Below are 19,121 nucleotides of genomic sequence, written 5' to 3' on the forward strand. Positions count from 1 at the left end.
TAATGCCAGAAACATTTAAGGCAGATTCACAATATTTGTATTATCATTTAATCCCATGAGGGAAAAGAATAAAATTTTGTTTGTTTATTCTACAGTGTGTGTGTATGTGTGTGTGCATACACGTGCGTGCATATGTGTGTGTGTGTGTGTGTGTGTGTGTGTGTGTGTGTGTGTGTGTGTGCACATGCACTAGTACTGGAGCTTGAACTAAAAGCCTTTGATGCTGACCTTGAGCTTTTTCTGCTAAAACCTACCACTTGAGTCATATTTCCACTTCTGGCTCTTAGGTGGGTAATTGGAGATAAAAGTCTTTTGGCCTTTTCTGCCCAAGCTGGCTTCGAACTGTAATCCACAGATCTCAGGCTCCTGTGTAACTAAGATTGCAGGCATAAGCCAAGAACAATTATTTTTAACTGAACCCTGTGTTTTGAATTAATGTATTTCTAGAAACATACTTTGCTGACATAGAAAAGTTTGTGTCTGTTCACTTTTGCTTTTTATTTTTAAGAGACTTAGTCATATCTCATGAAAGTTACAACTTCATTCTTGCAAAGAAATTCTAAGGGCTTTTGTGTCGTAGTCTGAACCTAATATACAATGAGATGTTGAACAACCTTGATTCATATAGTATGTGATTTTGGTGAGAAAGACACATGCATTTTTTTTGGAGGGGGGGGGTCCAGTTGTGGGGCCTGAACTCTGGGCCTGGGCGCTGTCCCTCAGCTCTTCAGCTCAAGGCTAGCGCTCTACCACTTGAGCCACAGCACCACTTCCAGCTTTTTTCTTTTTGCATATGTGGTGCTAAGGAATCGAACCCAGGGCCTCAGGCATGCAAGGCAAGCGCTCTACCACTGAGCCACCTTCCCTGCCTGACACATGCATTTATTAAGAACAGGAGAGAAACTAACAAAGAACTGCATGTTTTTCTCACAGATGTGTTCTGGGAGGAACTACAAATTGTCACAATCTTAAAATGGAAGTATTGTTTAGAAATCACAAGTATGTTTATAAGCTAGCTATATGGAAGTAAAAATACCTTTTGATCTCTGTAGCCATCTATTATACACAGAATTAGATTTCCTGAGTTGAGAGAAGATTTGAGTTTTGTTTCATTTCATTTTTGTTTTTGCTTTTTGCCAATCCTGGCGTTTGAACTCAGAGTCTGGGTACTACTATCCCTGAGCATTTTTGCTCTAGGTAACATTCCACCACTTGAGCCACAGCTCTACTTTTGGCTTTTTTTTTTCTGGTTAATTGGAGATAAGAGTGTCATAGACTGTCCTACCTAGGCTGGCTTTGAACTGTGATCCTCAGATCTCAGCCTCCTGAGTAGCTAAGATTATAGGTGTGAGCTACTGGTGCTGGTTGAAGACTTGGTTCTGATTAATTTGCCAACTTAATTAATATAATCCCTTTCATCATTTTATAATATGGAATTAAATCTTGCTAAGAAATATAGGTCATTCTGGGGCTGGGAAGGTGGCTCAGTGATAGAACGCTTGCCTTGCATGCATGAGGCTGTGGGTTCGATTCCTCAGCACCACATAAGCAAAAAAGAAAAAAACTGGAAGTGGCGCTGTGGCTCAAGTGGTAGAGTGCTAGCCTTGAGCTGAAGAGCTGAGGGACAGCGTCCAGGCCCAGAGTTCAGGCCCCACGACTGGACCCAAAAATAAATAAATAAATGATAAAATTTAAAAAATAATAAAAAAAAGAAATATAGGTCATTCTCTAAAATGTTTTCCTGTGCATACAAAGTACAACTTTATAACCTATCTCATATTGTAATAGAATGTCTGAAATATTGCTCTCATAGTCCAACAGTAGAAATTCTAAGCTTATCCCATGTTACTATTGGAAAAAAACTGAAGGGTAGGTGGAATTTTTTTCATATGTTGGTTTTAATTTTGGGAAGAAATCTCTGATGTTTAAATTCATTTAACAGTTCCTTCAAAATGAGAAGTATTTTTAATTTCTTTGCTGATGCTTAGCACACTAGTTAACTTAGGAAAACTTAAGGATGGACAGTACCTTACAAAACAGATTTTCTGTGAATGCCCAGTATGCTTAGGTGAGTATGTAAGAGTTCCTTATAGTTCTTCCCTACAATTTCAGAAGAGACCTTGGTACCTATTTTGCATTAGTCCTAAATTCCTGCAACAATTTTGTTGATACTTTAGTTTAAAATTTGAACTCAGGTTAAGGTACGTAAAAGGCCAAAGGGGAAAAAGACAGGGTTGTCTCATTCATTTAAAAATGTAATTGTATATTTTTAAAATTTTAACACGTGGTTGTTCATGTAGTTAAAAAGTAAGAGCATCAACTAAGTGGTTTTAATTGGAAATGTATTTCCTTTTCCCATGAATCTCAGATGGTTTTCTAATCTGCAGTAGGTAGTTCAGGAACCCTGTGATATTTCTGAAAGGAAATGAGACCAAAAGCGGTGACTTTTCAAGGTATGATTTGATTTTTCTGGGATATGTACAGGTCACCCTTGAGTGGCGTGGTGAAATTCCTGAGCTTCAGATTTACTTCAGGTTTGCTGAGCTGGGCTTCTAAATATGCTTTTACAAAAATCTGATATTTGTTATGGAGACCTCCACTATGAGATAGCAATAGCAAAATTCTATTCAGTTTAAAAGTTGTGGTATTCCTTAACACATGAACATGATTAAAATCTAGCATTTTTCACTTTCATTGTAAACTCTTGTTAGAAAAAGTGACAGGGCCATAGCCATTCCATAATTGACTCACAATAAACGATTTCAAACTTCCTTTGAGAAAAAAAGTCTAATTTACACAGTGTACAAGCAGTATAAATTTGTTTTCATCCACCGAAAGAATGACTTGAGGTTTTGACAGGCTGGGCACAAATACACTGCTACCACTAGTTCACATTTCAAACAATGTTTGTCATATTTTTGTCCCACTTTGTAAATGTAAAAATAAGAAAACCTACAAAAGCGTTAGCGCAGATGGAAAGATTTTGATGTTAAGAAAAATCCTTTTACATTCTCAAGTGTTGAAAACCAAAAAAAGAGACAGCTACATTTAATTACACCAAGTAATTCATGTAAGAAAGCTACACAGGCAACATTATTATAAGAATCAAACTTAAAAGATTACTTAAGAGATTAGGTGAGGTTTTATAAGCAGAATCAAAAACTCTAAGACAATAAATAAAATGAGCAAAATATCTAAGATCAGAATTTTTACAGAAGAGGTAGTTTGGGTGCTAAATATTAGTAAGCAGGAAACAGAAAAATATATTTTCAAATTAATAAGAAATATGTAAGTTTGTCTGTAGCCTTGATACGGCTGATCAGACAGGAAAATAGGTTTACATAAGCTTTCACTAGACTAAATATATCTCAATAATTACTACCAAGTTTTCTTCTAAAAGTGCCATTTAGTTTACATTTCTGTAGCTGTCTTGCCAAGAAGTGAAATTGCTATTGTTGGAGAAGTATAATTGAAAACAAAATCCCTTCCCAACCCAGAAAAACTCCTCTGTAAAGGTAGAAGATAATGAAAACTGCTCTGTTCTTGAATAAATATTAAACCAAATGGGATGCTTATAGGAAATACAGTAAGGGAAAATATCTTACTTGTTCACATAACTACGCAGGTTTAACACAAATTCTCAAAAGATGAACAATAGCTAATCTTCCAATGGGGGGGAGGGAGGAGGGGGGATTTGGACATCTTTTGTCACCCACAGTTGATCCCAAATCCAATTGGTAATGAGGATGAGCATCTCTGTGTTAGCTAAAGTAAAAATCACCTTCTTGATTCTTTATGACAGGTGACAAGAAGTTGAGGAAAAGATGCTCATCAAAGTTAGAGGAACTGAGGTATAGGTGTTGTTACTCTGATGATTACATTTCTGAAAGATGGCTCCCAGGTCCAATCAAAGGTGCATACAAAGCTCATATAACTCCAAGAAAAGTTTTGCACAAATTTATTCTCAGACAATTGAATGGAGAGTGTATCTTCCCTTATTTTTGATGGGGGAAATTGCAATTTTTTTATATGTATTTGCCCTTACAGTCAACTCTGAATAAACATTTGCTTACATCTACAGGAAAAGTTAGAGAAGTCTCTTTGTCTCCTCATTGCTGCATTACATTATATATAATGCATATATTATATACATAATGCTTACATTATATGTATCTATCTATCTATTCTGCACAAAAAAATTAAGTGCTCCTCTACAGGGCAAAAATGAGCACATTAAAGAATATGGTGTAGTAGTATGGTAATAGTTACATAAAGAAAGGATTAAAGGCTTTGTGAGCCTCTGGAAAGGTAAATGCCAAATTCCTTACTGCAGCTGGCTCAGAGAAAAGCTGGAATTGGTGATGTTACATGAGGCTGATTTTAGCTTCTGAGATGATATTTATGCTTTCCTGGGCAGTGAGTTACAGGTGGTGTTTTACATTGGTCACTCTGTTTCCTACACTCATTGGAATGTAAAGCATTCCCATTTGTAACATGAATAAAAACCAATTTGAATTATCTTATTTCCTACATTAATTACATCCTCAATGATTTTGCCCCTTTCAGATCTTACATATGTCAGTTTATTTTTTAAACACTCAAATAACTTCCCAGCGATTAATTGCTGCAATATCCAACTCGGAGTACCAGTGCACATCTACATTGGTATCAGTGAGTTTTGCTCTTGCTTATTCTAGCCAGAGTTCCAGAACAAACAATAGTACAACTTGAAGAATGGTTTTCTAAGTATGTAAAATAATGTGAAGTGTACATCTTTTATACAAAATTCTATTTGAAAGATGAACAGCTGAAAACACAGCTCAAGGGGCTAAGGATGTAGTTTAATGGTAGAATATTTACCTAGTGTAAGCAAGGCCCTGAAATCCATCGTAGAATCCATACATAGTTCAGGAAATCTACTCTTATTCTAGTCCCTTCAATCATTATTTATGATTGTCCTGATTTGTGCATGCCAGAAAGACTTTGGTCCCAGAACTCACTTTTACTTTAAGTAGTGGCAATACTTAGGGATGAACTACCATTGAAATATTAGCACCAGAATCCTGTATTTTTATTTCAAAGGTGCCAACTGCGAGTTTTATTTTTCCCTTGTAATTACCCATGTGACGTATTAAATTAACAGATGAAAAAGAGAAGTTACAGCTTTCAAACTTCCATTTGGTGGTACTTCCAGTGGTGATATTTTGGGAACTGCATGTAATGAAAGACTCTGTCTTTTAACCTTTACTAAATGACATATTTGTAAGTTCATTTTTAAGCCTTTTTGTCCTTTTCAAAAGTTAATGATGAACTTGCAGAGGAAAAAGGAACAAGGCCTGTCAAATGGAGTTACCTCTGAACTTCTCTATCACTTAGTCTGCTTTCATTACTGAAGAAATGCTTGCCAATTCCCACTATGTCCTTAAATGCAACGTTTATTTATAGCCAAATAAATGTTTTAGATAAAATATCCACTATCCCATGGCTGGTTAAGTCTGTTCTAACATTTGCTTTAGAAGTCATATGTAAACAAGGGAATTTATTATTTGAAATATAGAACATATATAACTATATATAGGTATATATATAAAACACTTTATATTAGACATGTAATGTTTAAGCACTACCTTGAAGTTAAGATGAGGAACAAAATTCAAAATTATTGTGCTATTTAATAGAATGAGATAATTTCTTGCAGACATTTTGATGTAAGATGATTGTCATTGTTGTTAGCTATCAACTTTACAAGATCAGAATCTATACAAAGAGGCCCAGGAAACAAGGAACCATATGACCAATGTCTTAGAGGCATCCACGTGAAGACACAGATATGGTAAATGGAACGTGCAGACATTAGATTGGAAACACCAAGGATAATCCAATACAGTTAAGAAACTGCCATACAACAAAAAGAGATGAAGATGAGAGAAGAGAGGAGGAGGAGGAGGGGAGAGGAAGGGGGCAAGGGAAGGGAGGGGAAAGGGAGGGGAAAGAGAGGAGAGGAGGGGAGGAGAGGAGGGCAGTGGACAAGAGAGGGGAAGGGAAAAGGGCAGGAAAGAGTGGAGGGGGGCAGGAGAGAGGGGAGGGGAGCAGAAAAGGGGAGGAGAAGGGAAATGACCATTCAAATTGGAAGAGAAGAAGTACCAATGTCTGTGACTACTGAAGATGTGCAGTTATCTATGGGAAACCTAATACACAGAAATATTTCATCAAAACAAACTAATTTAGCACAGTTGCAGAAAAAAATCCACTAAAAGCCAGTTGCATTTTTAAAAATGTTTTTATTGTAAAGATACTATACAGAAGGGTTACAGTTACATGAGTAAGGTAATGAGTGCATTTCCTATGGAGTATTGTTACCCCCTCCTTTGTTTTTCCCCTACTATCCTGTCCTTCCCCACTTCCCAACTCCTCCCTCCCCCGCACCAAGTTGTAAAGTTTGTTTTCAACATAGTGTCTTGTACATCTCATTGTTACAATGGATCAACCTGTATCCTTGTTTCAGCATTTTGTTATTTCCCTTCCTCTCCCCAAATTAGAAAAATGTATATACAAGATCCAGGGCACCAGAATCAAATACAGTGAAAACAGGGGTTATACCATGGGGAGAAACATACAAAAGAAACAAAGAAATCACATAGTATATTTAAAACAATGGGGACAAAGAAAAATCCTCCTGTGATCATATCTTGGGTTCATTTCGCTTAGCATCATATTATATGGTCATATGTACATAGCTTTTGACCTTCTCTGCTTGTCTGGTAAGATTATCCCAAACATATATTAGTTATTGCAAATAAGGGAAACCATGGGACCTATGTTTCTTTGGGTCTGGCTTACATCACTTAACATAATGTTTTCCAAGTCTTTCCATTTCCTAACAAATGGGGTGGTGTCATTCTTTCTGATGGAGGCATGGAATTTTCAGACATTAGCAAAGAATTATCTGTAAAAGGAAACAATATTATCAATCTCATTTCTGATACCACAAAAGGAATAAAATTCCTAAACACAAATTAACCAGAAGTCAAATATTCATTCTCTGAAAACTTCAAAATACCACTAACAGAAAGTAAAGCAGATATTTTGACAGTGAGTAAAAACCTGAAAATACGCATAAACACTATATGATTACACTTATATGAGGCATCTAAAACAAGCTATCTCACAGAAGAAAATTGAATACTGACCACCAGAGGCTACAGCAAAAGGGAAGGAGGAGGAACGGTTTCACAAAAAGCAGTCAATGTTTGTTATGCAAGACTTGTACCCTATAAAGATCTGCTGTTACAGATAATTCTGTAACAACTACTGTAATTTGTACTTTGGTTTTGTTTTTGTCAGATCTGGGTCTTGAACTCAGGGCCTGAGCACTGTCCCTGAAGGTTTTTTTTTTTTTGCTGGAAGCTAGAATACTCTACTTCTTTGAGCTACAGCTTTACTTCCAGTTTTCTGGTGGTTAATTGGAGATAAAAGTCTCATGTACTTTCTTACCAAGGCTGGCTTTGAACTACAATCCTCAGTTCTCAGCTTCCTGAGTAGCTAGGATTACAGGTGTGAGCCACCAGTGTCCCATCTGCACTTTGAAGTATGTTAAAATGACAGCTCTGAGGTGAAGTGTTCTTGACACAGAAGAAGCAAAACAGTTGATGGATACAGTCAATACTCTGATGGGGTTAGTTGTGTCACAGCTGCACACAAACGTCTAAACTCATCAAAATGTCCATAGTAAACATGAGCAATTTTGTGTACCACTTAACATTTTAGAAGGTCAATGACAGAATCAATTAAATTCTAAAAACAGTTTTGTTCATCAGGAAACGTAGTAATTATCATGAATGTTTTTGAAGGGAGAGGATAAGATAAAGACACCTGAAATTTTTGATAATGAAATAATCATCACATTTACACAAGAAAATAATTCTAATTGAAAACTTTTCTCAGCCTTGTACAAATCAATTAAAAGGGAAGCACAGATTCCTTAAGTTGCCTTGAAAAGAAAAAATGTCTGATTTTTGCCACTTTAGAAACAAGTGGCAAGCTGGATTCTTAGGAGATCATTGGACTTGTACACTCAGGAAAAAAAATGGGGCTACCTGTGAGAATTCACATGAATTGCACACAGTGGGAAAAAAATTCTTACCTACTGCCTCCCGAAAAACAAAAGCATTACCATGAAAAAAAATGTTCTCAAGGTCTAGAATAAGAATGAAATTTAAAGTAACTGATATTTTCAGTGCCAAAATATAGAGCAAATATTTACGCACATACACAGCTAGCAAAGGAGACCAACAGAACAATAAAGATCAATGTGAGACGCCCAAAGTCATCACATTAAAATTATTTGGAAAGCTAATCATGAAATTTACCACGAAAACAAACAAAAAGCAGATACTATGATTTGTCTATTACTGCTGAAAAAATACTATGACAACAATGCATTTCAACTTGCAACCAATAAACAGTTATTCCTGATGATGATCATGATGATGATGATTTGTGATACTGATGAGATATGAGCATTGAACTCATGGTCTCACTCTCCCTAGGCCAGTGCTCTACCACTGGAGCATTGCCCTTATGTCTTTCACCTGTACTTTACTTTTCAGATAAAATTTCTTGCTTTTGCTCAAGCCAGTCTCTGACCACAATCCTCCTAATTCTTTTTTCCAAGGAGCTGGGAATATAGGCACATAGCACATTACACCTGTCTTGTTTTTCAGCTAGAATCTCACTAGGTTTTGTCTAGGTTGGTCTTAAACAGTGATCTAGCTACCTTTCTTTACCTCCAAAGTAGGAATATAGTCAGAATGTAATATTTTAGGTAGAACTAGTCAATAGCTGGGGATATAATGATATTGTGGGGATCCACTATAAATGAGATGCGATTGGAACTCAATACGTTTATTCTTTTAAAAGAGCATTGAGCTGTAGTTGAAAGATTAAGTGACTATTATAGAAAATACCAGGTAAGAAATATATGAAGGCTCAGTTAGTTTCATCAGTAATTTCTAACTAGCTGTATTTTCTGGAAGGAATTATTGATTATTAACAAAACTTAGATTACTTAACAATTAAAGATAATTATGGTTTCCAATTAGCTTCTCTTCCAATTAGCTTCTGTTGTATCAAATCACATAATTATTGTAAGAACAGATTTTTGTTGTTGCTGTTAGAAGTAGGATTTGAACTTAGGACCTTGTGCCTCTGTTTATTTTGCTTCTTGTGGAATCAGGGTTACAGAAATTCCAGAATCATATGAAACATCGTCTGTGAATAATCTTTAAGCCAAGCATAATACAGAAACTAAATAGTAGCAAGGAAAAAAATCAGTTTTAAGGCTGGGAATGTGGCTTAGTGATAGAGTGCTTGTCTAGCATGCATGAAGCCCTGGGCTTGATTCCTTAATACCACATATTACAGAAAAGGCAGAAGTCATGCTGTGGCTCAAGTGATAGAGTGCTAGCGTTGAGCACAAAGAAACTCAGGGACAGTGCCTAGGCCCTGAGTTCAAGTCCCAAGACTGGAATATATATATGTGTGTGTATGTGTGTGTATGTGTGTGTGTGTGTGTGTGTGTGTGTGTGTGTGTATTCAAAACACATTCTTTTCTAGTAATCAAACTGTAAAACAAAAACGTGGCCAGAACATTCTAACAAGGCAATTATCTGGTTTTGAGTCTTGGAAAGTAGGAGTTTAAAGAGCAATTTGGAAATATTACTATGAGTAATCAACCATTTCTAGTATTGGAAGAAGAGAATTACTTAAGATTTTCTCCAGATAAGAACTATAGCAACAATTCCTTTAGAAGAAATTGCGGAAAAAAATTTTCCTAAATTACATTGCACTGTGAAAAAATATTTCATAATGTTTGTGATATTAACTACCATTCTGAGTCATGTATTTCAGGCATTTGGACATGTAGGAATCATTAGTTTGACAGCATGACACACTAATAACAAATTCAATATAGTTTCTGTTTTATTTAATAGCAAAGAGATTTCTGGTCTCACTCAGAAATCAACACAGTGAAGTGAGTGCAGGTAATGGAAAATGGTAAGAAAGTGACATGGAATTGTCAATGTCAACAAAACAAGTATGTTGGTGACTGTGAAAAGCAAGCATTTTGTTGACACTGTTTTTATGCTTCAAAAGTAATTATTAATGACAAATCATACTATATCAAAGAGATTTTAGAACTGACACTTTAAGGGCTATCAAACAAAGGTAGAATAGAAAACATTGCATGTGAATGGGAAATCTGAATGAAAACTGCAAAAATAATCTGTAATGGTTACATACTCTAAATCCTGTTACCAAGGAACAGTTATTGCTGAAGACCTAGTTGGTTGGCTGAGTCTGCTGGTAAAGTGACTGAGCACGCCCAGAAGGGTGAGTTTCTTATACAGTATTTGCTACCTTGTCATTTGATGTATTGCACTTAGGGAAGGCACTTGATACTGATGAAGAACCACCATACTGAAATGCAGATGGATGCTGAGTCATTTTATCATCTCATCAAAGACAACGCATTCTCCTACTGCTCCATCCACACTTTCAGGAGACACTTTCTCAACTGAGGATGGGAAATAGGAATAGAAGAGAATATTAGAAATAAACATTTGGTTAAGATGAGCAATCTATCTCTACATATGAAAGTAATCTGAAAGCATCTTCTTCCAATGGGATGCCAAGTTTCATTGCTGCATACAATATCATGAAAGATAAAGACAAATCAAGTCTTCAAATTGAGAAATTGTCCCAAAACTAAACGTATATTGTAGATTTTAGTTAAAAGTAATAAGAGCATCATCATCATCATCAATCATCATCATCAAACACCTATTTAGAAACAGCTATCCAAATTAAGAAAATAGTAACTAAACTCTTACATCGAATCACCCAATGTGAATATCCATTGTGGTACAGTGGATGGGAACCGTCTAGGTGCTGGGGATACTGAGAAACTCTTCCTCTGCCTTATGGGGTTAAATTTCTGAAATTTTGCTACTAAGAAATTTCTAAAAATAAAAGTGTCACAATTAAAATTGTTAAATTCAAATGAGATGAGGTGGCACAATTCTGTAATACTGGCTAGTTGGGAGACAGAGACCAGAGGGTCATGGTTTGAAGACAGTCTTGACAAAAAGAAGTTCTTAACCACATCTCAACCATTTGTTTAGTGCTTGACACATTTTGGTTCCCTCCAGTGGATTGAAGAAGAGTAAGTAGAGAATGGTAGCCAGGGATGGGCTAGTCATAAAGAGAAACTTTATCTTAAAAGTTACCAGTGTAGAAAGGGCATGGTAGAGTACCTGCTTAACATGCAAGAAACTGTGACGTCTATTCCCAGGACTCCAAAGAAAAATTGTACCAAAAATACTTTCTGTAATAATTATGACTTGGATTATTCAACATCCTGTTGAAAAACTATTCTCCATGTCTCTAAAATTAAATAAGTTTGGTATCAGCATAAGACCCTTAAGATGCCAACTAAATAAATCTGAAAGTAGTATATGATGAAATGTCAATTTAAATCAGCAAAACAACATTGATTATTGTAAAATGTATTGAGAAAACTGAGCAGCCATTTAGAAAAAGATAGGTTGGCTCCCTATCACTATTTATGTAAATTTTACATAAATAAAATTAATTCAAATGTAAAATACGTTTGAACTTGCTCATTCCGTAATCCAACAAGTGTTCTTGGAGTAACTATTATAGTCTTTTCAGGTGTGTGGTATTGTAAAATATGTCATTATTTCATATTTCTCTAAAAAAGATGTAATTTTCAAATTATACCATAATATATGCTTTATTTATGCCATTTTATCCTCTTTCAAATGCTAGTTAAATAAAAACTTAGAGAAATAAGATGTTTTTGATAAATTGATTGTGATACCTTAATGATAATACCAAAAGCGATGACCCTGACGCTTCAGGGTTTTGACTTCTGGTTCCTCAGTTCTCGGGGCTCCAGTTACAAAAGAATCCTCTTAGATGTCTTCTTTTCTAAGATCTAATAAGGCATCTTGCTTTCTTAAATATAATAAGACATTTGAGTTGTTCATTTGACAATACACTTTTGTACACAATGTACTCTTTCTTTAAGTAACATATTTCCTTCAGTAGCATCATTTTATGCCCAGATTGAAACAGAGTAACTTTTCATTTCAAAACAAATTGTGCTATAATGCTTCTGAAAAGAGGCTAAGTAACAGTTCAACTTCAGTGTACTTGGTAGATCCATGAAATTCAATGACCAAGGGCTTTTACATCCAAGCAATGACCACTGTGTCAAACCTTCTATATGACCAATAACAACTGTAGCACTTCATCAAGTGTGCATTTTAAATTATTTAACAATGAAAATAAAAGTCTTAAAATGAGTGAACAACATGTATCTAGTTTGGTGCTTGACACTGAAAGTAGCAACAGGCTACTCACTGTCCACTGTGGGTAGAGAATCAGCCCAGAGGGGCTGGGAAGGTGGCTCAGTGGTAGAGCACTTGCCTTGCATGCATGAGGCCGTGGGTTCCATTCCTCAGCACCACATAAGCAGAAAAAGTTGGAAGGGGAGCTGTGGCTCAAAGTGATAGAACACTAGCCTTGAGCTGAAGAGCTGAGGGACAGCACCCAGACCCATAGTTCAGGTCCCTCAATCGACAAAAATAAAAAATTTAAAAAAAAAAGAGAATCGGGCTAGCCATGAATGCTAGGTGTGATGATGAATATCATAATGAACATTTATGTAGTTCTTTATGTACTTAGTTTCTACATGTAAGCATACTTGACTCTTATAAAACATCTGTGGAATAAGTACATGATAAATATAGGAGCCTTTTGGGATAGTCAAGAATAGTACCTAAACATGCAAGTGCTTGTGCTGTGCTGTGTGTGTGTGTGTGTGTGTGTGTGTGTGTGTGTGTGTGTGTGTGTGTGTGTGTGTGTACCTGTGTGCTTGCGTGTCAAGGTTGTTGCAGTAGATACCACATAAATGTGAGCAGAAGAGGAGAAGGAAATAAATGATATTGCAGACAACACTTCATATGCAGAATCAGGCTGAGAGAGCAAGACCCTAGAGTAGAAAAAAACAGAGTCTTAATGTAGAGGCCAGTACAGGGGCCAGGAGATGAGAAGCAAGGTCTTTTGACCCATAATCGTGGTGCAGTCTCTATCCTACAGTACAAGGGGTGTCATCACTGGAACAAAGGGAGTTGTGAATAGGTCAAGAGAGATTCATCTAACAAATTTTAACAAATGCTAGTGAAAACCTAATGAGGCCCAGGATAAACTCATGGCCATTTGTGAAATAGTACATACCCACATTAAAGAGGTACCAGCAAAAGCTGATAAAGAATTCTGATGTCATAGCCCTCCATAAAAGCAATGGAAAACTGAGAATTTCCTTTTGGAACTATGGATATTAACCAAAGACGTGCAGCAAGCCAGGAAGCATTTACTCAAGAATAATATCTAGATCTCAGCGAGAACCCAGAGCTTTGCGCCATTTCAATTTATCCAAGTTTTACACTCTGTTCCAGCTCAAATATAGCTTTGAAAATAATAACCTTGACGCACAGTACCAGAAGATACATAGCAAACTATTGTTTTGACATTTCACCTGACTCCAAACTTGCTTAGTGCTAAAACTACTATTTAACAAAGTATTTGTCTAAATTATGGACAGGTAAAAGCTTCTTCTGCCTGCAGTTGCCAATAACAATAGGACAAAAGGTAACCTAAAATTAATGACAAGAAGCTTGGGGACTGAAATGTCTACAGCTTTGAAAACAGAAAAAGTTGATTGTGGTCTTAGAAAGCTGTTCCCTAGATGTGTCTATGAGCACAAGAGATCTACCTGGGAAGGCCCCAAGCTCACACTCTAACTCTTAAGATTTCATAGAAATAGAAAAACATATGGCTAAGGTAGAGTTGTAACTTGCTACGGTTTGGCATAGAAGCCATACTTCTTAGGTGATCAAAAGATTTTGCAGCTCCAGGTATTTAAGGAAATCTTTAGCCAATTATTATCTGATCATGCAGCTAATAAGACAGATATTGGGTTGACCGAGACTGTAAAATACTTCAAAATTTTATTCAAAATACAAAATTCTCCAAAATCTAAAACTTTTTTTTGAAGTATAAGCTCTCAAAAATGTCTCAGATTTTAGATAATATAGGGTTCTTGGAATTTCTAGTAGGATGCTTAGTCTATGAAAATATTCTCAAATCTGAGAAACTCCAACATCTGTGATATTATTGGTCTCATGAAGATTGGGTAAGAAACACTCAACCTGTATTTCATTTGTTTTACATAATATAACATACCTGGGCATAAAATTAGCTAAGAAATGTTGCTGAACAAATGTAAATAACTATAAGCCAGCAAACAAACAAACAAAAATACATGAACAAAATCTCTGGGTGGAAAAGAACTTATTTTCAGTATAATATTCCAGGTGTCCAGTTTTAACAACAACAATAAATTACAAAGAATGCCAAAAAAGAGACTAATTTAGGAAATTCAGATATTGAATTTTCTAGACAAAATCAAGTCAGTTATTTTAGCTATATCCAAAGAGCCAATATAAAATGATATAGGGTTAACTTTATACCCTGCTACTTAGTCAAAGTTTCGGATCAGCTTGAGTAACTTGGGAGTGGAGTCCATAGGGGTCTTTAAATACAAGATCATGTCATCTGCAAAGAGGGAGAGTCTTACTTCATCTTTCCCTAGTTGGATCCCCTTTATGTTTGCATCTTGTCTTATTGCTCTAACTAGGCATTTTCATACTACATTGAAATGAAGTGGAGAGAGTGGACATCATTGTCTTGTGCCTAAGTTTAGAGGAAATGGCTTTAGCTTTTTGCTATTAAGTATAATGCTGGCTTTAGGTTTGTCATACACAGCCTTTATTATTTTGAGGAATGTTTCCTGGATTCCTAGCTTCTCCAGAGCTTTCATCATAAAGAAGTGTTGGATCTTGTCAAATGCTTTTTCTGTGTCCATTGAGATAATCATGTGGTTCTTTTCCTTGCTCTTGTTGATGTGATGTGTTACATTAATTGTTTTAAATGTACTATGTGATTTCTTTTTTGTTTGTTTCCTTTGTATGTTCTTCCCCCTGTGGCATCTCCCCTGTTGTAACTGTACTCAATTTGGGACCCTGCATCTTATATATACATTTGTCTAAACTGGGGAGGAAAAGGGGAGTAACAAAACACTGAAACAAGGACACAGGACGACCCATGGCAGCAATGATACCCACAGGACAGTATATTGGAAATGAACTTCACAACTTCAGGCAGCCGGGTAGGGTGGAGTGGGGAGGAGTGTGGGAGGTGGGGTAGGGAAAGGGTACTGGAACAACAACAAGGGAAGGGGTAACAATGATCCACAAGTAATGCACTCATTGCCTCACTCGTGTAACTGTAATCCCTCTGTACAGCATCTTCATAATAAAGTAACTTTTTAAAAAAACCGATGTAAAAAAAGGTAAAGGAAATAAATGACTTGCAAAACAGAGACTACAGATTGAAAAAAACAGAAGTTATTAAAAAGAACTAAATAGAAATTCTTCTATTAAAACTAAAATGAAAAAATCTTTAGAGGCACTAAAAGCAGATTTGGGAAAGCAAAGGACCAAGTCAGAGAACTTGGCTATTGAAATTACTGAATCTGAAAAATATTAGCAAAGAAAGAGTGAAGAAAACTAGGTCAGCATAATGTATATCAACCTCAGGATGCAGAAAAAGAGAGATGTGGCTAGAAAGATTATATGCAAGGAAACAATACCCCCCAAACATACTAAGTTTGATTTAAAAATATTGGTCTATTCATTGTGAAGCTGAATGAATTCCAGGCACAATAAACTCATAGAAATCCATCCCTAGGCAAGTCATACTCACACTCTATTACCAAGAAGCAGAGAGGACCAGAAGGGAAGTGTCCATCACAGAGGCTCACCTAGCATCACTTCAGTGAGATCAACAGGTATTTCTCATTAGAATCCATGAAAGAAGTAGAAGGGTATATTCAAAATGGCAAGCAGAAACAGAAACAATGTTCAATTCTCTACCTGACAAAACTATCCTTCAAAAAGAAGTATTAGGGAAAGGGAAGATACAAGATCCCAAATTTATGTTATAATTTATGCTTTTATGTATGAGGTTTGTTTATATAGAAGTAGATTGAACCACCCATCAGTAGGAGAAGGAAAATGGAAGTCCTTCTTGTGCAATTTGCAGAGCTAAGTGTTAAATTGAAAGTATTGCATGTGGCTTCTTTCTGTTGCTATGGGCAAGTTACTTGAATGACTTCAACAGATTCTTGAACTGAACAGAAAATGCTTCCCACTCAGTTATAATTTTACCATACAGAAGCTAGAAATTGGGAATAAACAATGAAAAAAGGTCATTCAGGTTCACATTTAATGCTCTGTGTGGGATGGAACTGATGAGTGGAGAGGAAAATATGACCCAGTGATAGAGAGATCTTGTTTTATAATCTTAAGATTTTTTCTGGCAGTTCTAACTTCAATTTAAGATAAGTAAATGGGAAGAAAAAGCTTTTCACAAAAGAACAAACATGGCAGCTAAATTTGTGCTAAAGTTATATCCTACAGAAACATGTCAACCATCTCTATTTAAAAAAACATTGAATATGAATTTTCTCACTGTTGGATTATTATCATGGCATCATTAATCATGAAATTGCTATATCATGGAGATAGATGTTAAGAAATGAAAGACAGAAAATATTCCCCCCAAACAAATTTTGTGAAATGCATAGCTTTATCTATTGACAAAAATAAATTAATGGAGGTGAAATTTTTCAGCATTGAAAATAATCTTGAATCTTTCTAATTCATTTCAGCACATCCAATGAATATATATATATATATATACATACACACACACACACATATATATATATATATATGTATATATATATATATATATATATTCTCTTCCAACTTGCTGTTGGTCAGTTTGGCAAAAAAAAAAAAAAAAAAAGGAAGTTAAAAAAGACTGTTTTTGAGAGTTTGTAATTTCAGTGAAGTTCTGTTTTATGGTGTAATTTTTGAATACCTCTCCATACTCAGCTTAGATTTCATAGTTTATCTTTTAAATATCACACACACACACACACACAAACACACACACACACACACACCTATTTACATCCATTATTTGCTAGTTTCTCTTTCCCTATATTTCTTCCAGGAAAAATGTGATTCTACAATGCACTAATTAATTGTATGTGCCATCTTCAAATGCAAGGTGAAGCCTTATTTCTTTTTTTTGTTGTTGTTGGTCATGGGGCTTGAACTCTGGGCCTGGGCACGGTCTTTCAGCTCTTCAGCTCAAGGCAAGCACTCTACCACTTGAGCTACAGCGCCACTTCTGGTTTTCTGGTGTTTTATTGGAGATAGGAGTCTCGCGGTCTTTCCTGCCTGGGCTGGCTTTGAACCGAGATTTCTACATGTGTCTTCAGGAAGTCTACCAGAAGTAGTTACCATTCATTGCACAGTGCAATGGCCTTCCCCAATTCATGGAGGGGGAAAGGGTAGAAAATGGTGAATTCTGTTCCCTTTTCTTTCTTAATTGAAACTTTCATCTTCTGCCCTCAAATACTGGAGCTCCTGGTTAAGAAGGTTTTGGACTCTTAGACAATATTTCAGTATGCCCAACCTCCACACCAGTTCTCAGGCTACCACATTCTGAATTCGCCCATCTGTCCTGTTCTTCAGTTTGCAAATAACATGACAGATCATGAGACTTCTGTGCCTCCATAATTGCATGAGAAATTTCCCATGATAAATGTGTACATCATTTATGCATCTGTCTGTCTGTCTATCATCTACCTATCTGTCATCTATCTACCTATCACCTATCTATTCCATTGGCTCCCTTTCTTGGAAGAATTTTGAATAATATGCATAGTAAGCACCATCATACTGTTATTAACTCCGTTGAATGTTTTCATGACTTGTCTATTTTGTTCTTACACCTTTTGTTCTTAAATGATGTTACTTAATACATTATCAATTTTATTCTGTTGCTAGATATTTGGGTTATTTATGATATTTGGGTTATCATGAATAAAAACATGGTGGACATTTTTTGTGCATGAATCTTTGTGTAAACGTGATGATTTCTCTTAGGTGCATTAATATGAAAGAATGTGGATGTGGGTGGCTGAATCTTAGGAAGATAAGCTGTGTTTAACTTTATAATCAATTACCAGATTTCCAGGGTGATTGTTCCATCACCAGGGACTAGGAGTGGGTAGTTGTTTGGTATCTACTCCAATATTTGGATTTGCATTGCTTAGTGTTCACAAGTCATTAAATAATCTAGTGTCATAAACTAACACTGACCAGCTCATTACAGCCAGATGGTCTAACTGTCTAATTTGGCTGTCTAATGGTTGTCTGTTGTTCATTAGGGTATTAAGTATTGAGCATGACTTGGCTTTGTGAATTTCAGAATCTAAAAGGATTTATCCACAGAGTAGCTACATTACAAAAGGAACAAGAAAAGGAAAAGTCCAATTCACTTTTTCTTTTCAAATCTTTCCCTGGGTCTGGTTTGCTAATATCTCCGTAGCCAACGAGAATCACCTGGCCAAGGACATACTTAAGAGATGTTGAGAAGGAACATTTTGATAGGGATAGAAGGTATTACAGGACTTTGTGAAATATCCTCTTTGAAGACAAATTGTTTACGTTATTCTCATATGAAAAACATAATTGCTCTCAGTCTAGAATGACACCTTCCAAACTTTCATATCAATGATGGCATCAGATTCAAGTTTGAGGACCTAGATAAAACAGATAGTAGCCAATAACAACTCCAATCAAGGTTTAATAAGGGAAGTAGAGCCTCAAGGAGAGCCATTAGAATAATTAGTTCTTAAAGGAAAAAGGGAATCGATTTATTATGTGAAAGAACTGTTGGAAGAAAGTAAGAAAATGGACAGGAATGAAACAAATGGACAAGTTAAACTCCTCAGCCACTACAGTATGACAAAAGGAGGAAGTTCATGGAGAGGTCTATGGAAGGCTTGGCCTCTATGCAGCTGCCACATCAAGTGAACATGTGGTGTATACTAC

Source organism: Dipodomys spectabilis, unplaced genomic scaffold (assembly GCF_019054845.1).
Source record: "Dipodomys spectabilis isolate Male_0828 unplaced genomic scaffold, ASM1905484v1 ptg000001l, whole genome shotgun sequence".
Classification (NCBI taxonomy): domain Eukaryota; kingdom Metazoa; phylum Chordata; class Mammalia; order Rodentia; family Heteromyidae; genus Dipodomys; species Dipodomys spectabilis.